This window comes from Lithobates pipiens, unplaced genomic scaffold (assembly GCF_037356315.1).
Source record: "Lithobates pipiens isolate NorthernLeopardFrog02 unplaced genomic scaffold, aLitPip1_a1.2 Scaffold_23, whole genome shotgun sequence".
NCBI lineage: Eukaryota > Metazoa > Chordata > Amphibia > Anura > Ranidae > Lithobates > Lithobates pipiens.
In genome coordinates this window covers 21,993,906-22,016,357 of record NW_027507785.1, presented here as the reverse complement: position 1 = coordinate 22,016,357, position 22,452 = coordinate 21,993,906, and the positions used below count along the sequence as shown (strand labels likewise).

Genomic DNA, 22,452 nt, shown 5'->3' with positions numbered 1-22,452 from the left:
CCTTGGTATACGAAGACCTCGAGGCTTTATGTACATCAAGCACCACACACAATAACCTTACATGTTAAGAAGAAAGGGCTTTACACACTCTACAATCCAATACCGAGATCATAATCAGACAAGGGAGGAGGGATAGTCCTCTTAGACAAAAAAAGGCTATCTTGCAGAAGCAGAGAGGCTCTTGGCAGACTCTGTTACTTACAAGAAACGTAAACAGGGTCCCCTTCGGATTTTCAAGGGGGAACTCAAGGATCTGATAGAATTAGCCTACCAGAAAGGCATCCTCTTCCTTATTCCTTATTTTCATTTCCCGCCCAAAATTCATAAAGACCCCCTTCAGCCTCCAGGGTAACCCATTTTGGCTTCTATGGATGGTCGTCTCACCAGTCATCTCTCTGATTATGTTGACCATTTTTTACAGCCGATTGTACAAAAACTTCCTGCGTATGTAAGAGACTGGGGCCATCTTCTCTAAACTTTCACTCAATACCAATGGGATAATGAATATCATTGGATTCCTCTTGATGTAACATCTTTATATACTTCCAATTCAGAAGAATTAACAGCCATACAATATTTCTTGTCCAAAGATTGTTTCTACCCCTTACAAACAAGTTTCCCTTTTCAGGCTATTGAGTTCATACTACACCATAACCATTTTCAGTTTGATGGTGACATTTTTCTCCAAACTCACGGGACAGCCATGGACACTAGTTTTGCTCCCAGTTATGTAAATGTATTAATGGATGCGTATATTTGGGCATCCAATTGATTCTCACATCATCTAGTTTTCTATGGCCGCTATATAGATGGTAACATCATCATCCAATAATTTTCAAGTACTGCAACAATAATTATCGTGGGATACAATTCACCTTGGTATTAGATCCCCATACACTCATCTTCCTGGATTTAGAACTCTTTCATGACCAGGATTGAAAAATCTGCTCCAGAACACATTTTAAACATACCGCTGGTAATTCACGTGTACATAAGTCCAGCTTCCACCATACGAAATGTATCCAGGATAGTCCCTAGAGACAGTTTTGTAGGCTGAAACATAACTGCAGCATCATGGAGGACTACAAGTCCCAAAGCCTTATTCTCAAACAAAAATGTCTCAAAAAAGGCCACTCCGAGGAGGCTATAGATCAGGCCATTCAAAAATATCTTGATCAATGTGCGACAACGGCCCCTGCCAATATTAACAATGAACTACCTTGCAATAAAGGTCAATTTTTTATTACTCAATATAACATTAAACATTGGGCAATTAAAAAATCCCTGTATAATTATTGGGGTATTCTACTAAACGATCCTAAATTACGGGATAATATCCCCTCCAAACCTGGTGTTGTCTTCAAGGAGGCAAGAAACATTAGAAACAGGGCAGTCGTCAGAAATGTTGGGGCCCCTTACACATCTTCAGGCCTGGGCCCCCCCGGGGCCTGACCACCAACATTCCCATGGGCCTTCGGTGCACCCACTTTTATTTTAACACTATCCCCACCTCCGCCCAGCATCATCCATCCCTCTCCACAATATATCCCCACCTCCGCCAAGCATCATCCATCCCTCTCCACAATATATTCCCAATGGATGAGGTGAGAGTATATTGTGGAGAGGGATGGATGATGCTGGGCAGAGGTGTGGATATATTGTGAAGAGGGGTGGATGATACTGGGCAGAGGTGGGGATATATTGTGGAGGGAAGGAAGCTGAGCGTGTGCCAGCCGCGATCACCGCCCGGGGGGTTGGATTTGTGCTAGTGAAAGGCATCGGCGGTGGGGGCCCAGGCTTGTATTCTATATAGTTCTCTTTTGTGGGTGCCGCGCGGCTTGCTGCAGATGATAGTTTATTTTCAGGAGCGGGGCCACCACCGGGCCCCTTGAGGCATTCGGGCCTCTTACAAGAGTACTGCCTGTACCCCCCTGATGATGGCCCTGATTAGAAATTACATTGCAAAATCAGGTCAAACAGCAACCATGACGTCCAAATCTCCACCCCCAGGTTACTATCTCTCATTGGTATGTGCCGTTCCTGCAAGAAGCCCTTTCTTACATGTGCTCATGTCACACATGGCCAAAAAACGTTCAATGATCAAAGTGGCAATACATATACCATTCAGGAATTCCTCACCTGCACTTCATGCTATGTTATCTACCTTATCACCTGTCCCTGCAAGAAGTATTATGTAGGACGTACCATCCGGATGCTTCGAGACAGATTTGGAGAACATAGGAGGAGCCTCAATGATGACCCACCTAGATTCAGTATAGCATGCCACTTTGACACCCACCATAAAAAATACCCTACACTTCTCAAATTCACAGCTGTCCAATCAATTCCAATTTCTTTACCGGAAGGTGAAAGGTTTAGGAAACTGCGCACAAGAGACATTCTGGATATACAAACTTAACAGTTTAAAGCCTGAAGACTTGAATGAAGAATTGGAGGTGAACACAATCCTTGAATTTCTAGTCTTTTAGGTCCTCTACCCATTGTTTCATCTTTGACCTGTTACATTGTTGACTAGCTACCCTCAAACCGTGTTCTCCCACCCTTTCCTCATATTTCATTCTATCATCATAACACCATAATACATTAATACGTTTACTCATCCATCATGTACACTATCCCATCATCCCTTTAATTCAGGCTGGTTTGTTTTCCTTTCCACTCACTTTTTGATCATTTTCTATTCTTCACATATACAATGAGGCAAAAAAGTATTTAGTCAGCCACCAATTGTGCAAGTTCTCCCACTTAAAAAGATGAGAGAGGCTTGTAATTGTCATCATAGGTATACCTCAACTATGAGAGACAAAATGGGGAAACAAATCCAGACAATCACATTATCTGATTTTTGAAAGAATACTTTGTTATATATCCTATATTGGCAAAGACAGAGGTCAAACGTTTTCTGTAAGTCTTCACAAGGTTGTCACACACTGTTGCTGGTATGTTGGCCCATTCCTCCATGCAGATCTCCTCTAGAGCAGTGATGTTTTGGGGATGTCGCTGGGCAACATGGACTTTCAACTCCCTCCAAAGGTTTTTTATGGGGTTGAGATCTGGAGACTGGCTAGGCCACTCCGGGACCTTGAAATGCTTCTTACGAAGCCACTCCTTCGTTGCCCGGTGGTGTGTTTGGGATCATTGTCATGCTGAAAGACCCAGCCACGTTTCATCTTCAATGCCCCTGCTGATGGGAGGAGGTTTGCACTCAAAATCTCATGATACATGGCCCCATTCATTCCTTCGTGATCAGTCGTCCTGTTCCCTTTGCAAAGGAACAGCCCCAAAGCATGATGTTGCCACCCCCATGCTTCACAGTAGGTATGGTGTTCTTTGGTTGCAACTCAGCATTCTCTCTCCTCCAAACACTACGAGTTGTGTTTCTACCAGACAGTTTTACTTTGGTTTCATTTGACCATATGACATTCTCCCAATCCTCTTCTGGATCATCCAAATGCTCTCTAACAAACCTCAGACGGGCCCGGACATGTACTGGCTTAAGCAGGGGGACACGTCTGTCACTACAGGATCTGAGTCCCTGGCGGCGTAGTGTGTTACTGATGGTAGCCTTTGTTAAGTTGGTCCCAGCTCTCTCTCTCTCTATATATATATATGTATACACAAAAAACATTTACTTTTCCAACAGGGTCATCATCCCTGTCTTTTAGTTTTTTTGTTTATGTTTTTATTTATTGCCATTTTTAACCACCTCCCGCCCGCCCTATAGTCGAATGACGGCCGTAGAGCAGGCGGGTTCCTTCGCCTGGACGGCCTTGTGTTTTGCGGAAGTTTTGTATTCGCCGTGTCTCCCGGAGACAGGCAAACACAGATCGCTGTGAACGGCCAATCAAAGCGGCCGTTCACAGCGGGATCGCAGCTGCCAATGGGAGATGATCTCAAATGTAAACATATGAGATCATCTCCCATTGCCGTGTCTCTCCCTCCTCACACAGAGACAGCGTGTGAGGAGAGGATCTGTGAGTCAGCCCCAGTGCCATCTGTCAGCCCCAGTGCCATCTGTCAGCCCAGTGCCATCTGTCAGCCCAGTGCCATCTGCCAGTAGTGCCAGTGCCGCCAGTGCCACCTGCCAGTGCCACCTGCCAGCCTTCAGCCCCAGTGCCGTCAGCCCCAGTGCCGCCAGTGCCAGTGCCACCTGCCAGTGCCACCTGCCAGCACCAGTGCCAGCGCCAGTGCCATCCGTCAGCCCCAGTGCTGTCAGCCCAGTGCCGCCAGTGCCACCTGCCAGCACCAGTGCCACCTGCCATCCGTCAGCCCCAGTGCCGTCAGTGCCACCTGCCAGTGCCACCTGCCAGCACCAGTGCCACCTGCCAGTGCCCTCAGCCCCAGTGCCGTCAGCCCCAGTGCCGCCAGTGCCACCTGCCAGTGCCAGTTCCACCTGCCAGCACCAGTGCCACCTGCCAGTGCCACCTGCCAGTGCCATCCGTCAGCCCCAGTGCCGCCAGTGCCAGCGCCAGTGCCACCTGCCAGCGCCAGTGCCACCTGCCAGCGCCAGTGCCATCCGTCAGCCCCAGTGCCATCAGCGCCAGTGCCGCCAGTGCCAGTGCCACCTGCCAGTGCCACCTGCCAGCGCCAGTGCCATCTGCCAGCTGCAGTGCCATCTGCCAGCCCCATTTGCCAGAGCAATTAGCCAAAGCAAATAGCCAGCACCATCTGCCAGTGCCATCTGCCAGTGCCAGCCCCAGTGCCATCTGTCAGCGACATCTGCCAGCGACATCTGCCAGCCCCATCTGCCTGCATCATCTGTCAGCCCCATCTGTCAGCCCCATCTGTCAGCCCCATCTGCCTCCAGTGCCATCTGCCTCCAGTGCCATCTGTCAGTGCCACGTGTTGTCAGTGCCACGTGGGGTCACTTTGTGGGCATTTCCATTGTCCTGGTGCTCCAGGGCCTTCAAAACTGTAATAGGTGGTTGAGAAATAAGATGTGTAATTTATGCTCCTAGAACGCCTGATGGTGCTATTTCAATATTGGGCCTCTGTATGTGGCCAGGCTGTGTAAAAGTCTCACACATTTGGTATCGTTATACTCAGGAGGAGTAGTAGAACGTATTTTGGGGTGTCATTTTTGCTATGTACATGCTATGTGTTGGAAATATCTTATAAATGGACAACTTTGCGTAAAAAAAATGCGTTTTCATTTTTTTTTCCACATTTTCCCAAAACTTCTGGAAAAAAAATGAACCATTCAAACGACTCATTATGCCTCATAGATTATACGTTGGGGTGTTAGCTTTCCAAAATGGGGTCACTTTGTGGGCATTTCCATTGTCCTGGTGCTCCAGGGCCTTCAAAAATGTAATAGGTGGTTGAGAAATGAAATGTGTAATTTATGCTCCTAGAATGCCTGATGGTGCTATTTCAATATTGGGCCTCTGTATGTGGCCAGGCTGTGTAAAAGTCTCACACATTTGGTATCGTAATACTCAGAAGGAGTAGCAGAAGGTATTTTGGGGTGTCATTTGTGCTATACACATGCCATGTGAGAGAAATAACCTATTACATTGAAAATTTTGTGAGAAAAAAAAAAAATCTTAATTTTGCAAAGAATTGTGGGAAAAAGATGACAACATCAAAAACCTCACCATGCATCTTAGTAAATACCTTGGAATGTCTACTTTCCAAAAAGGGGTCATTTGGGGGGTATTTGTACTTTCCTGACTTGTTCGGGTCGCAAGAAATGAGATAGGCCACCAGTACATCAGATGTGATCAATTTTGTGCGATTCGCACCACAGCTTGTAGACTCTCTAACTTTCACAAAGACCAAATAATATCCACTAATTTGGGTTATTTTTACCAAAGATATGTAGCAGTATAAATTGTGGCCAAAATTTATGAAAAAAAAAATATAATTTGCAAAATTTTATCACAGAAACAAAGAAATATGCGTTTTTTTTCAAAATTTTCGGTCTTTTTTCATTTATAGCGCAAAAAATAAAAACCACAGAGGTGATCAAATACCACCAAAAGAAAGCTCTATTTGTGGGAAAAAAAGGACACAAAATTCATTTGGGTACAGTGTTGCATGACTGAGTAATTGTCATTCAAAGTGTGAGAGCACCAAAAGCTTAAAATTGGTCTGGTCAGGAAGGGTGTTTAAGTGCCCAGTAAGCACGTGGTTAATGTTAATTTTAATTTTTATTTTCATTTATTTTTATTTTTTTATTTCTCATCTTTATTTAGATTTTTATACTTATTTTTTTTTTTTATAGTTCATTTTTCATTCACTAACACAGATCCAACAGGGCTTCCATCCTTATCCCCATAGATCATTTATTTTTATCATATCAGCCCTTCCACATATTCAGATATTGCATTTTTGTTATATACTGACATATGTCACCATTTCTGCTTTTCACAGCCTCCGATTTACACACACACATATACATTATACATACATACATACATACATATATATATATATATATATATATATATATATATATATATATGCACTTTTTGGTACTTATATTACTGGATATAGCAATTTCCCACAATCTTCAGAATTTTTCGGCTTATAGGTACCACTGGCTCTTTCTAGTTTTATTTACATCATTTATTTATATTGTGTATTTATATAATTTTTTGATCAGTTACTTGTATCAGCAAACCGCCTCACATTTTTGTTAAATTGATACTTAGAATTGTAAATAACAGCAGCTGATTCCCCCTGCATTATTACACCTGTGGATAATGTTGACATCTGCTCAGGGCTACAAATACAATCAGCCGCTCCTATAAATTCCCAGAGGTATTCTCATCCCATCAGGCTGACGAAGGAGGCGTGGCTAGCTTCCAAAACGCGTTCCAATTGGTCCCCACAGTGGATGGGCTGGCAGCTTTTTTTGACACTCCAGCTGGAGAATCAGACACACCCTGAAAGATATCCTCATGCCGGACGACTCATCCCAGCCTTTGAGGGCCACCTGATGCTTCGTGACGGTTCTCTGGCTCATCCCGCTCCCTCCATACGGCTCTTTATACCATCCCGGATAGAGACTCCTCACATTCGGACCTTCCCTTATGATCTGTCATACCTCACCCAACCCGCTTGTGAGTGCATTTACACACTATGTTATACTTTTAACTCATATTAAACTATGCTACACTATGCCTGCGTGGCGCTAACTTTCCCTGCTCTCTTGTTTAAGCCCTTGTACACACAGTCGGACATTCCAACAGAAAATGTCGGATCGGACCGTGTTGTCAGATAATCCGACTGTGTGTGGGCTCCATCGGACTGTTTCCGTCGGAATATCCGACGGACAAAGTTTTAGAGCTGGGCTATAAAACTTTCCGACAACATGATCCGATCGGACTTTGTCCGATTGTGTGTAGAGTATTCCGATCGGACAAAGTGCCACGCATGCTCAGATCAAATTCCTAGACCAAAGCTATTGGCTACAAGCCTGAACATAGTCCCGTCCTAACTAAATAACGTCATCACATTACGTACGATCGGATTTTCCAACAACTTTGTCAGACCGTGTGTATGCAACACAAGTTTCGGACAAAATCCGTCAGACAAAATCCGACGGATTTTGTTGTCGGAATGTCCGACCGTGTGTACAAGGGCTTACAGATTATGGATCCACTTTTAAAAGGCAGACTGCAAACATCCATTTGTGTTAGCCAGACTTTTAGATAGATTCTCCTACCTGCGGGAATACAGACTCTTTTATTGATCCAAATATTTCCAGTTTTGTTATATTTTATGAATATGGTATTAGCACAGAGTTAGTGCTGTATTATATTGTGGTTTTTGCTTATTTCTTCCCTCTAAATGTTGATCTTTTTAACCCCCTTTTCATCCCTCACATCCACCCTACTGCATTACTGGTCTGGCTACAGCAGCACCATCTTTTTTTTTCTACTCAACAGGTCTATTTTGCACTCAAATAATTATAACACAATGCTTTCATTGGTACATTTAATGGACCATAAAGGAGAAAATTTGTGAAGTTTATTGTTAGGCTTTATATACACTTTAAATGTGGTATTATTCTGTAGCTATTAAATGTTACTATTTATTATAGTAATTATTAACATTGGTTTCCATAAAGAGCCAAATGAACATAATCTGGGATCTGATGGCATTTCATGGAGCTTCCCGTGTCTTTATCTGTATTGTACAAGCATATGGGTCATTTTACCCTTCAGCTATTTCACAAAAATAACGATAGAAAGAGTGAGAAAATATTACTGACTGAAACTCTGAGTTGTTAGGAAATTGCTTACAGCTTCTACCAGCTCTACCAGCTCACTAGATAAGTAATTAAGGGCAAGAGAAACATCACTGGGGTCGATCCAAGTGGTTTGCTGAAATATTTGATCTATTATTTGGTCTATTTTGTTTTTAATCCAATTCATTTCTTCATCAGGAAGAGTGTTAGATAAGCTTTCAGCTAAAACTTTCAAAATTTCAAGAACTTGAAGAAGGTCACGAGCTGGTGGATATAGATTGTCCCCTGGTAAGGTGGAGGTTGCAGTTGAGGCAGAGATTATAGTTATGGGCACAGAAAGTGGTTCTGTTGAGAAGGTCATTTCAGGGGGTGTTTTAATTATGGTTGTAGGTGGTGGTATAGGCGTTGTTGTGTCTAGGTTAGGAATTGTAGTCGTTGGGGTAGTTGGTGTACCTATAGGTGGGGGGGTGATTGTTGTAGTTGGAGGAATCTGTGTTGTTGTCATTGTTGTTGTAGTTGGGGGAGTAGGTATTGTTGTAGAAGTAGGGTTGGTTGTTGTAGTGATAGTAGTGGTTGGGGGAGTAGGTGGCATTGTAGTTGGGGGAGTAGGTGGTGTTGTAGTTGGGGGAGTAGGTGGTGTTATAGTTGTTGGACTGGTAGTAGTAGTTGTGGGAAACGGGGTTGTTGTAGTTTGGCAACAAGTTACTGTTGTGGTAGAGGTTGTTGTAGTTAAGGGACTGATTGTTGTAGGCGGGGTTGATGTTAGAGTAATCCTTCTAGTTGAGGATGTATTTGGGAAATTGATTGCTGCATCTGAAATAAAACACCAAAATAAATGTCAGTAATTTATGATATATAATGCATTCTATTGGTATCTTTAACACAGCAGTTTTTATTTCTCTGACCCCCTCCATAACATAGTTAGGATACCCAGGTATCCTGCCAATAGATACTTAATTTTCCACTTCCTTTAACAGTGTGACAACTGATGGGTAGTCTTAAGCTGGCCATACACTAGCAGAATTTGGTTTGAAAGTTTTCATTTCAAGGATGTTTGGTTTTCTAACCATTAGTTGGGTCAAATCGAAGGACCAGGATAGAAGATTTTTCTCTCACAGATTGTATGTGGTTTTAGTTAGGGAAAGTCCATTCACTCCAAAAAAGAAAGTTGAAAGCTAACTTTTTTTTAAGTTATTTTGAACGAAATTCATCACATCATCATCCTTTACCCTTATTGAGTAGACCATGGACAGGTGACCTGGTCCTCCTCTACATTCTCCCAGTAAAAGGGAAAAAAACAGCTACTGCCCCCCCCCCCCCCCACCTCTCAGCAACAATCAGTCACTCCCTATACTTTTCTGTTTTTGTTTTCAGCAACAATCAGTTACTCCCTATACTTTTCTGTTTTTGTTTTCAGGAACTTATGTGCTTTTTTTGAATTTCTCAAAATGATCCAACAAAGTTCTTTCAATAATATATGTTCAACAGACCAAAGGGGACCAAATTAGAGACTTTCATTGTTGGAGATTACATACACATGAAGCAGATTGCTAAAGAGGATGATCATGCGTCCCATTGAATTCTGTGTAAAGCCCCGTACACACGAGCGGACTTTTCGACATCCAAAGTCTGACGGAATGATTCCGTCAGACTTTTCGATCGTGTGTGGGCTGCAACGGACTTTTGATTCGCAAAAGTCTGACGGACTTTAGAAAATGGAACATGCTTCAAATTTTTCCGACGGAACTCCGCCGGACCCGGTCTTTAGAAAATGGAACATGCTTCAAATTTTTCCGACGGAACTCCGCCGGACCCGGTCCCTCCGAAAAATTTGCTCGTGTGTATGCTATTTCGACGGACTAAAACTGACGCTAGGGCAGCTATTGGCTACTGGCTATGAACTTCCTTTTTCGAGTCCAGTCGTACGTCATCACGTTCAAATCCGTCGGAGTTTGGTGTGATTGTGTGTGGCCAAGTCCGCTCAGTCGAAAAGTCCGTCAGAACTCTGTCGGAACTCCGGCAGAACTCCGGCAGAACTCCTTCGGAAGTCTGTCGAACATAAGTCCTCTCGTGTGTACGGGGCTTAAGGCTAAATTTAGATGTGTGGCAGACCTTACAGCCCCTCTGAAAAGCAATTTGCAGTCATTTACTTTTCAGAGGTGGTTGGCAGGTGATCCTCACCGCCTGTTTTTTACCCTGTAAATGCCACCCTACAGTGCCACAACAATGTGCAATGAATGTGGTTGCAGGGCAGTTGTGGCATGGCTCCATTCACTTAAAGCCCCACCAAATGTAAACATTACCTAAATCTAAACACAGGAGTAATGGCTGTGTTAAGGACAGGATAGGTCTACTTCCACCATATAATAAAGGCAGCCATATGGTACTCCCTATACTTAATCAACTGCTGCTCTACCTACCTCTCTCCCATCCACAATCATCTTCCACTCTGTTGGCCAACAATGCTTAACCGCACATTATGTATTCTTGGTCACAGACCTCTTTCACTGTCCGTAATCATCTAATCCAGGTATGTCAAACATGTGGTCTAAGGCTGCCCACTGAAGGTGCCCTCTGTAGGTGGAAAGTGTGGCAGGGGACACATCTGCACTGATTGATGATGGTGTGTGAGGAGCTGCCATTGATGTAGAGTGACTGACAAAAAGGTATCACCTGCAGGTGATAGAGGTTCCATTCTAAAGATGATGGGTGGACAGGAAAAAGCTTGGCAAGTATGGCAAAAAAGACTGTCTGAAAGTGGTGGGAGGGAGATGCTAGAGCAGCAATAAAGTTGCCCCCCATTAGGTAGATTCCCCCCATATTTGTCCTCCTGGTAAATCTTCTAATGGGCACACCTGTTTTGGTGATTACAGGCATACCCCACTTTTAAGTACACAATGGGGTGTATTTACTAAAGCTGGAAAGTGCAAAATCAGGCTCTCTTCTGCATAGAAACCAATGAGCTTCTAAACCCAGCTTGTTCAGTTAAGCTTTGGTAAAAAAAAACAGGAAGCTCATTCGTTTCTATGTATAAGTGAGCCTGATTTTGCACTTTCCAGCTTTAGTAAATAAACCCCATTGTGTACTTAAAAGTGGGTTATGCCTGTAATGTCTTGTTTTGTAGCGATTTTCACTGACTTTCTCTTCAGTCTCTGGGACAGAAAGTAAATCTCCCCAACAAGTCACAACCAGAAAATAAACTAACATGGGTTTCAACCCATTCTATGACATTCCCACAACTAACATAAGATATTTTGTCTATACATACTAGGGAACACATATACAGTATCTCACAAAAGTGTGTACACCTCTCAAATTTTTGTAAATATTTTTTTTATATTTTTTCATGTAACAACACTGAAGAAATGACACTTTGCTACAATGTAAGGCCCCTTTCATACGGATCCGTAATGATCTGTCCCATGATGATCCGCTTGCTCAGCGGGGATCGATCCGTTTGTTCCCGCTGAGCCAGCGGATGACAGAAGACCGGGCCACTGCTAGTAAAAGAGCTATAGGAAGAAAGCAGAGGCCCAGCAAGAAGAACCGAAGAGGGGGACAAGATCCCCGAAGTCAGAAGAAGAGGTGGCTGCGACAGAAGACCGGGCCCTAGTAAAATAGCTGGGAGAAGAAAGCGGAGGCCGGGCAATAAGAACCGAAGAGGGGGACAAGACCCCCAAAGTCGAAAGAAGACCCCCGGGCGGCGGCGGGGACAAGGAAGAAGAAAGCCGGGCTCCTCCACTAGTAAAAGAGCTAGCAGAAGATAGCGGAGGAGCCCGGCAAGAAGACCCCCCAAGACAGAAGACCACCAGAGCTGTGCAATAAATTATTTTAAAACCTTTTGTTGTGCTTTATTTATACTTTTTTCACCAGGTGAATGGGTAGGGGTACATTGTACCCCATACTCATTCATATAGGGTGGGGGGCCAGTATATGGGGCCCCCCTTATTAAAGGGGGCTCCCGGATTCCGATAAGCCCCCCGCCCGCAGACCCCGACAACCAACGGCTAGGGTTGTCGGGAAGAGGCCCTTGTTCTCATCAACATGGGGACAAGGTGCTTTGGGGTGGGGGGGCCGCACCCCAGATGTTGAGGGCATGCGGCCTGGTATGGCTCAGGAGGGGGGGCGCTCGCTCGTCCTCACCCCCTTTCCTGACCGGCCGGGCTGCGTGGCTGCGTGCTCGGATAAGGGTCTGATATGGACCTTGGGGGGGACCCCCACACCACTTTTTCGGCGTAGGGCTTCCCCTTTAAGTCCATACCAGGTGACGGGGCCAGCGACGTTTCAATCTCGCCGATGGAGGGGGCGTCATTGACCTCCTGCGCTAGTCCCGTCTCCGTGTGGGAAAGTCCGTTGGCGGTATGGCGGACTAGCTCACAGATGGCCGCATTGTCCGCCAGACTGCCGAGTCTGGTGGACAATTTTGAGTCAAAACTTCTTTGAGTCAATTTTGAGTCAAAACTTCTTTCTAAGTCTGCCGGACTTTTGGGGGAAAAAAAGTCCACCGGAGCCCCCACACGGGCGGATTGTCCGGTGGACTCTGGTCCACCAGATCGTGTGTACGGGGCATTAGGCTGACCACAATAAAAGGCCATTCTAAAATGTGCAGTTTTATCACACAGCACAATGCCACAGATGTTGCAAGTTTTGAGGGAGCGTACAATTGTCATGCTCACTGCAGTAATGTCCACCAGAGCTCTTGCGCTTGAATTGAATGTTCATTTATCTACCTCAAGCCATCTCTAAAGGTGTTTCAGAGAATTTGGCAGTACATTCAACCAGCCTTACAACTGCAGACCACGTGTAACCACACCAGCCCAGGACCTCCACATCCAGCATCTTCACCTCCAAGATCGTCTGAGACCAGCCACCTGGACAGCTGCTGCAACAATCAGTTTGCATAACAAAAGAATGTCTGCACAAACTGTCAGAAACGATCTCAGGAAAGCTCATCTGCATGCTCGTCGTCCTCATCAGGGTCTCGACCTGACTGCAGTTAGTCATTGTAACCAATTTGAGTGAGCAAATGCTCAAATTTTGTGTCTGGTACTTTGCAGAGGTGTTCTCTTCATGGATAAATCCCAGTTTTCACTGTACAGGGCAGATGGCAGACAGCGTGTATGGCATTGTGTGGGTGAGTCGTTTGCTGATGTCAACGTTGTGGATCGAGTGGCCCATGGAGGCGGTGGGGTTATAGTATGGGCAGGCGCATGCTATGGACAGGAGATACCGTGACGAGATTCTGAGGCCCATTGTTGGCCATTCATGCACGACCATCACCTCACGTTACAGCATGATAATGCGTGACCCCATGTTGCAAGGATCTGTACACAATTCCTGGAAGCGGAAAACATCCCAGTTCTTGCATTGCCAGCATACTCACTGGACATGTCACCCATTGAGCATGTTTGGGATGCTCTAGATCATCGTATACAATAGCACGTTCCAGTTCCTGCCAATATCCAGCAACTTTGCACACCTATTGAAGAGGAATGGACCAACATTCCACAGGCCACAACCTGATCAACTCTATGCATGTGCTGCACTGCGTGAGGCAAATGGTGGTCACACAAGGTACTGACTGGTTTTCTTATGCCCCAATACAGTAAAACTGCACATTTTAGAGTGGCATTTTATTGTGGCCAGCCTATGGCACACCTGTGCACTAATCATGCTGTCTAATCAGTATCTTGATATTCCACACCTGTGAGGTGGATGGATTATCTCGGCAAAGGAGAAGTGCTCACTAACACAGATTTAGACAGATTTGTGAACAATATTTAAGTTAAATAGGCCTTTTGTGTACATAGAAAAAGCCATAGATCTTTGAGTTCATCTCATTATAAATAGGGGCAAACACAAAAGCGTTGCATTTATAATTTTGCTCAGTGTAATTTCTGCGTTGTTTCACTCTGCATGGTATTGGATCAGCTCTGCTCTACCTCTCCACTCCCATATTGTTCATGAGCTCCTGCATTGCCTCCTTTCTGACATGTTGGTGATCAGCTCCTGCATTGCCTCCTTTTCCCCTGTTGGTGATCAGCTCCCGCAGGGCCCCCTCTCTGCCATGTTGGTGATCAGCTACCGCATAGCCCTATCTCTTCCCTGTTGGTGATCAGCTCCCGGACTGCCTCCTCTCTCTCCTGTTGATGATCAGCTCCCGGACTGCCTCCTCTCTCTCCTGTTGGTGATCAGCTCCTGCACTTCCTCGTCTATGCCATGTTGGTGATCAGCTCCTGCGCTGCCTTCTCTCTGTCCTGTTGGTGGTTAGCTCCCAGACTGCCTCCTCTCTCTCCTGTTGGTGATCAGCTCCTGCACTGCCTCCTCTATGCCATGTTGGTGATCAGCTTCTGCACTGCCTCCTCTATGCCATGTTGGTAATCAACTCCTGCACTGCCTCCTCTATGCCATGTTGGTGATCAGCTTCTGCACTGCCTCCTCTATGCCATGTTGGTGATCAGCTCTTGCCTGCCTCCTCTATGCCATGTTGGTAATCAACTCCTGCACTGCCTCCTCTATGCCATGTTGGTGATCAGTTTGTGCACTGCCTCCTCTATGTCATGTTGATGATCAACTCCTGCACTGCCTCCTCTCTGTCCTGTTGGTGGCCAGCTCCCACACTGCCTCCTCTCTGCCATGCCCTGCCTTGTCCATGATAAGCTCCAGCACTGCCTCCAGTATCCATTGTCCATGATAAGCCCCAATACCATCTATTTTCTTCCTTGCTAATAATAAGCTCCTGCGCTGCCGTTTCTCTCCATTGGGCATGATAAGCTCCAGCGCTGCCTCTTCATAAAAACCTATTTTATTCCCATCTGTGATCAGCTACCACACTGGTTCCTCTCTCCCCTGTCTGTGATCAGCTACCAACTGCTTTCTCTATAGCTTGTCTGTGATCAGCTCCTGCACTGTTCCCTCTCTCTATTGTCCAAGATAAGCTCCAGCACTGTCTCTTTTCTTCCCTGTCCATGATAAGCTTCAGAACTGTCTTCTCTACCCATTGCCCATGATAAGCTCTAGCACTGTCTCCACTCCCCATTGTCCATGATAAGCCCCAGGACTGTCTCCTCTTCCCATTGTCCATGATAAGCTCCAGCATTGTCTCCTCTCCCCATTGCCCATGATAAGCTCTAGCACTGTCTCCACTCCTTATTGTCCATGATAAGCTCCAGGACTGTCTCCTCTTCCCATTGTCCATGATAAGCTCCAGCATTCTCTCCACTCCCCATTGTCCATGATAAGCTCCAGGACTGTCTCCACTCCCCATTGTTCATGATAAACTCTAGCACTGTCTCCACTCTCCATTGTCCATGATAAGCTCTAGCACTGTCTCCACTCCCCATTGTCCATGATAAGCTCCAGGACTGTCTCCACTCTCCATTGTCCATGATAAACTCTAGCACTGTCTCCACTCCCCATTGTCCATGATAAGCTCCAGGACTGTCTCCACTCCCCATTGTCCATGATAAACTCTAGCACTGTCTCCACTCCCCATTGTCCATGATAAACTCTAGCACTGTCTCCACTCCCCATTGTCCATGATAAGCTCCAGGACTGTCTCCACTCCCCATTGTCCATGATAAACTCTAGCACTGTCTCCACTCCCCATTGTCCATGATAAACTCTAGCACTGTCTCCACTCCCCATTGTCCATGATAAGCTCCAGGACTGTCTCCACTCCCCATTGTCCATGATAAACTCTAGCACTGTCTCCACTCCCCATTGTCCATGATAAACTCTAGCACTGTCTCCACTCCCCATTGTCCATGGTAAACTCTAGCACTGTCTCCTCTCCCCATTGCCCATGATAAGCTCCAGGACTGTCTCCTCTCCCCATTGCCCATGATAAGCTCAAGGACTGTCTCCACTCCCCATTGTCCATGATAAGCTCCAGGACTGTCTCCTCTTCCCATTGCCCATGATAAGCTCCAGCATTGTCTCCTCTCTCCATTGTCCATGAAAACCTTTTTTTATCCCTGTCTGTGACCAGCTCCCACATTGCCTCCTTGGTCCCTGTCCACAATCAGTTCCTGTTCCCCCTCATCTCTGCCTTGTCTGTGATCATATGCTGCTCTACTTGAACTACTTTCCACCCTCCAGCCGCAACCTGCACTTCCAATGGTCCATGATCAGATATCACTCAGCATCCTCTCTCCACAGTGCATCATTTGCTCCCTTTTTGTCTTTTTTATCAACTCCATCACAACCTATCTCTGTATAAGTTGAGCTTCTATTCTTTCCCTGTTCCATAATCAGCCCTTGCCTTGCCTCTATACTCCCCCCCCCCCCCCCCCCACTCCCATTCAGTTAAACTCTGTCCCCTACACATGACCAATCTGGTGATTCAGGCACTAATGCCAGTCTATTTGTTCAATCAGAGGGCAGAAACCATTCAGACTAAAGCAACTTTCAGCCATTTTCACTTATGATGACAATGGTCACCAGAGCAAACAGAGAGGGAGAATTCACAAAGCAGGGACACATACAGTAATAAAAAAAACCTGACAGGGGTTCCAAACACTATCCACTCTATCCAAAACTAAGCAAAAGGTTCTTTTAGATAAACTTTAATCAAAATAAGTAAAAATATCCCCTAAGACGCATATTTATAAAGCTGCGTAAATGTGACTTTCACAAAACATTTACTAGCATTCACTTTTGGTCCATCAATCACTATCATTGAACTGTAGACAATTTGTGGTACAATAAATAAAAACACTTACACTGAGGTTAAAAACTATCAGCATGAGGAAAATCCTGCAGCGGTGCATCTCCTTGCTTGTTGGTTCAACAGACTGTGTCACTCAGAAACCCATAGAAAGCTGTCCCCTGGCTCTGTACATTCTATGGCTCAGATGGTAATACAGAGGAGAGATCTGAGGTGTTCGTGGACCGCAGAGGCGTCTGACGTCACAGGAAGTGTTTGCAACGCCGTTTTTCTGAGCCTGCGCACTGTCAGTGGAATGGACAGGCGCGCTCCTTTGTCAAGCTCACCTCAGACCTCTCTGACCTATCTGAGCCACAGAGTGTACAGAGCCGGCAGATGGCTTTCTATGGGTTCCTGAGTGACACAGCCTGTTGAACCAGTGAGCAAGGAGATGCACCGCTGCAGGATTTTCTTCATGCTGATTGTTTTTAACCTCAATGTGAGTGTTTTTATTTATTGTACCATAAAGTTTCTACAGTTCATACTTAGAAGGTGCCTCTTTCTTTACCCTTTTTCTACATGTTTTGGGGTGTGCTTCTGCTATCCTGAAGAGGCCTGCCCTGAGTTATGGACCGTTTCTTCTTCACCCCTGGATATCACCAGCCATCTTGAACGGTTTGTGCTCTCCCCTGATCCACACCATTATGATAGCGCAGACCCAGGTTCTCTGGCATCATTTGAACTACAGTTTGCGCCAGAACCACCCCCATTTATGCGCACAAAGGAGAAGTGGCTAAAGATTAATTCTGGGCAGATATAAAAGAAAAATGAATGCAGCTCTGTAATTATTAACAGCTTGCCGACCAGCCTCCACCAGCATAGCTCGGCTGCGCGAATCACCATTATGCTATGTCGGTAGCATAAACGGCCACTAGGGGGTGCTTGCTCGCTCCCTGAGTCGATGCGAGTGCCCGGCGGTCTCAATCACAGCCCGTCTCCCGCAATCGCTCGGGTCACATGGAGAATTGGAAGCTGTGTATGTAAACACACAGTTTCCGGTTCTCTGAGTAGTGAACTGACAGATCGTCTGTTCATACAAAGTTTGAAGAGCAATCTGTTAGTTTCCCTGCACAGTCCCATCCCCCCTTCAGTTAGAACCTTTCCTAGGATACATGTTAAGTTTTAACACCTACACTGCCAGTGACATTTTTACAATAATCAATGCAATTTAAATCGCACTGATCGCTGTATTAATGGCAATGGTCCCAAAAATATGTCAAAATTGTCCGACGTGTCCACCCATAATGTCGCAGCCATTACTAGCTGATCGCCGCCATTACTAGTAAGAAAACAATTATTAATAAAAATGCCATAAAACTATCCCCTATTTTGTAGACGCTATAACTTTTGCGCAAACCAATCAATATATGCTTATTGCGATTTTTTTTTTTTTTTTTTTTTTTTTACCAAAAATATGTAGAGGAATACGTATTGGCCTAAACTGAGGACATTTTTTTTTTATATATATTTTTAGGGGATATTTATTATAGTAAAGTTAAAAAGAATGCGTTTTTTGTTCAAAATTTTCACTCTTTTTTGGTTTATAGCGCAAAAAATAAAAACTGCAGAGGTGATCAAATACCACCAAAAGAAATCTTTATTTGTGGTAAAAAAAAGGATGTCAATTTAGTTTGAGAGCCACGTGGCACGACCGCGCAATTGTCAGTTAAAGCGACGCAGTGTCAAATAGCAAAAAGTGGTCTGGTCTTTGGCCAGCCAAATGGTCCGGGGCTTAAGAGGTTAATACATTATTACATTTTTTTTGTTTATATATGCAGTTTAAGTACCTCAATGTGACCTGGTATGAGCCTGTTGTAGTTCCTGTACAGCAGGGCTGGAGTGTGAGAAGATGCAGCAAAAGGAGACATTCAGCTCCAGCTCTAAAAAGAAGCATGCTGATAGGAGAAGAGAGCATAGTGACAGAAAACTGAGCTCATCGCTGTGCTACTTCTTGTTTTACTGTCCAATAACAGACTTTGGGTGGCTACACGATGACCTGGAAGATTTCTGTGGAATAATGCTGGCCATTAGACAGAGGACATCTAGTAGCCGAATCTCTGGACTGAAGGTAAATATTGTAACCAGATTTGTTTTTTGTTAATTTATCTTTTAATAGGCCATTCACTTTTATCTTTTTATTTATTTTGAGCCAGTGTTCTGCCTTAAAAGACAGCTAAACCCAAGAACAAAAATGCAATATGTTGCAGCTTACAGTCCTTAGATGCGGTGGCTGCACTTGTTTTCTATTTTTTATTTTTTTTTTTCACATTAGGAGCTAAGATCCTGCCAGAAACATTGTGTCCTTGTCACTTTCTATGAGCTGAACCAAAGAATATCTTTCCTCCTTGTTATCTTCTGTAGACTATCAATTGCCTTTCCCCTTATATAAAAGAAACTTGAAAATAGAAAATGAATGCAGACATCACACCAAGGACTAGTAGGCTGCAATATATTACATTTTTGATTTTAGATACACTTAAAGCCTCAAGATGGTAGGTGAAGGTTTAATACTCACTCTGTGCTTGGCTGAATGCAAGACAAAAAGTCAAACACAGGATGCCCAGCAAACACCCGGTCTTCTTCTTATCCATGGTATCTGAAGGGAAATCCATTCAGGAGGAGGAGGAGGTCAGACAGAGTGAAGATCCTCCAGTATTCAAGAAAAGATTTTGATGGATCTATTGATAGTCGGGTTGTAAGCTAGAGAAGAAAGGAGACACAAGTTAGGAGAAGACATATCTAATGATTACTTAACTCCAGGTTAGAGTAGTACTGGATTGGGGAGCCCCAATGCTAGTCAGCGCTCAATCTTGTGATGGTCTGGTCATTGAAGTCCTACATACCTTCTAAGTCCTAGACAAGTCTGAGGAAGTAGGGAGAGGTTCCTTTAGAATAAATCCCTGCATCTAACATCATTGCAACGTCAGTATAACAGGTGTGGCTCATATTATAATAATGGTAATTAATATGAAATAAACCATTAGTGATATCCTGCTAATGTCAGATGTCCCTCTCTAACCTTCCAAAATAGCTCAGATCTGGCCCCAAAGATAAGTGGTACACAGCAAGTGTAAGGTATGAAGATATAACATGCTTATCTAACAAGGAAAAGTCCTTGAGACTATAAAGGAGTTGTCCTGTGAAGCGTTAACTCTTTTACTTCTACTTCCTAGCGGGATCTTAAATTTCCCAACAACAGATTTCCTAAATTGTATTTAATTTTTGTTTCACCCCCCCTGTTTTTCTAGCCTTATGTAAGTAATCAGATTATAATAATTTTCTTTTTTTTTTTGATGCCGTAGTTCTTACCAGAACTTATCGGTATCTTTATATTATTATTTCTTACAGAGTCCATCCACTCCTGATGAAGTGTCTTTACACAAAACACGTTGAGACACAATGCAACTTTGTTTCAGTTAGTCATCATTGTCCCTCTCATTACCTGCTTTTTTTACTGTTTAACTACCCCATATATTGGTAACTGCAATGTGCTGCTACATCAATTTCAGAAGTTGTAGTTACAGTACATTAATTATTTGGATTATGTGGTTGTATTGTCTAATTATATTGTACATGAACTGTACCTTACTCAACAATTACATGTATGTACTAGCTTTTAATGTTTTTCATATTGAGTGCGATTTTATACCCTCTTTGTGTCAATAAAATGTATAATTTTTGTTTCCAATGGACAGCTTTGAGGCAGATAAGACCTTCATCTAGCAACAGTAGTTGGGCGATTTTTCTTGTGCAGATGGGGTGTTTGATTCAATTCGGTCTTTTTAAATTGGATTTGAATTTCATTGTGTCTGGGGCAGCTGGAGATATGTTAACTCACAAAAGACTCTCAATGTAATGTATATTTTTTCCTTTAGTAATGCAATTTCAATATACTATAAGCCCTTGTACACACGGTCGGGCATTCCGACGGAAAATGTCTGATCGGACCATGTTGTTGGATAATCCGGCTGTGTGTGGGCTCCATCGGACTGTTTCCTTCGGAATATCCGACCAACAAAGTTTTAGAGCTGGGCTATAAAACTTTCCGACAACATGATCCGATCGCACTTTGTCCGATTGTGTGTAGAGAATTCCGATCGGACAAAGTGCCACGCATGCTCAGATCAAATTCCTAGACCACAGCTATTGGTTACTAGCCTGAACGTAGTCCCGTCGTAACTAAATAACGTCATCACGTTACGTACGATCGGATTTTCCGACAACTTTGTCCGACCGCGTGTATGCAACACAAGTTTCGGACAAAATCCGTCAGACAAAATCCGACGGATTTTGTTGTCAGAATGTCCGACCGTGTGTACAAGGGCTAAGACGGAAGGGGGTATTCCCATGCACCAATGGCCACTAGTATAAAGCTTACTTTTATTGAGATTTTATTAAAAGTGTATAGTAACTGTATTCAGTCCTATTATCACCCATTTTTGGATGGAATGAAAAGTCCCAATATCATTTTACTACTCCCGGGGGGGGGGGGGGGGGGGGGGGGGGTCTAATAGTTACTGTCTTCCAACCAAATCAGGCCTTGGAACAGTCCCTGTAGAAATACAGTATCGCCACAAGGATCCAAAACTGCAAGCGGGGAAAGATAATGCATTCTATATCTTATGCCATTTAAATTGCCTGATCAAAGCTGTATGTTACTCACCAAATGAAAGCAACAGTGCTCAACCAGAGTCTGGAACCCCCTCAAAAGGAAACCACGTGTGCATCAAAAAGAAGAAGAATTAAATATGTGCTCCCAAAAATAAACCTAAGGCCGCGTACACACGCGGGGACTGTTTGCCGAAACTAAGTTCGTCAAACAGTCCGCTCAAACTTTTGAATGAAGGAACTTGCCCACACACGGCACTTTTTTGAGCGGACTTAGTTCGTCGTACTAAGTCCGCGCAACTTTTGAAAGCCCACACACGATGCAACAGTCCGCTCATTTCGAGCGCGTGTGAAGGTAGGCGGGGCCCGCGACGGAGACGTAGCGGGCTCCGCCGCCTGGAATGGACTTAAAGGGGAAACCCAACGCCGAAAAAAATCGGCGTGGGGGTTCCCCCAAAGTCCACAACAGACCCTTGTCCGAGCACGCTACCCGGCCGGCCAGGAAAGGGGGCGAGCGAGCGCGCCCCCCCTCCTGAGCCGTACCAGGCCGCGTGCCCTCAACATGGGGGGTGCCTTGGGGAAGGGGGGGCCGCGCGGCCCCCCCCACCCCAAAGCACCTTGTCCCCATGTTGATGAGGACAAGGGCCTCTTCCCGACAACCCTGGCCATTGGTTGTCGGGGTCTGCGGGCGGGGGGCTTATCGGAATCCGGGAGCCCCCTTTAATAAGGGGGCCCCCGGATACCGGCCCCCCACCCTATGTGAATGAGTATGGGGTACAATGTACCCCTACCCATTCACCTGTAAAATAAAAGTACCCAAAAAAAAACACAACACACGAGATAAAATATTTTATTGCACAGCTCCGGGGGTCTTCCGTCTTCGGGGGTCTTGTCCCCCTCTTCGGTTCTTCTGCTGGGC

General features: G+C 44.7%; 1 long non-coding RNA gene across 1 annotated transcript in view; it reads right to left on the bottom strand.

The window, feature by feature from the left end:
• Window positions 1–7,983: 7,983 nt before the first annotated feature.
• LOC143926900 (uncharacterized) overlaps window positions 7,984–22,452 on the bottom strand; it is a 78,195-nt gene continuing 63,726 nt past the window's right edge. Inside the window, exons 2-3 of the long non-coding RNA XR_013262151.1 lie at window positions 19,441–19,625; window positions 7,984–9,031 (exon numbers count right to left, since the gene is read on the bottom strand). This is a non-coding gene — a long non-coding RNA (uncharacterized LOC143926900). The remainder of the gene's footprint in view (window positions 9,032–19,440; window positions 19,626–22,452) is intronic.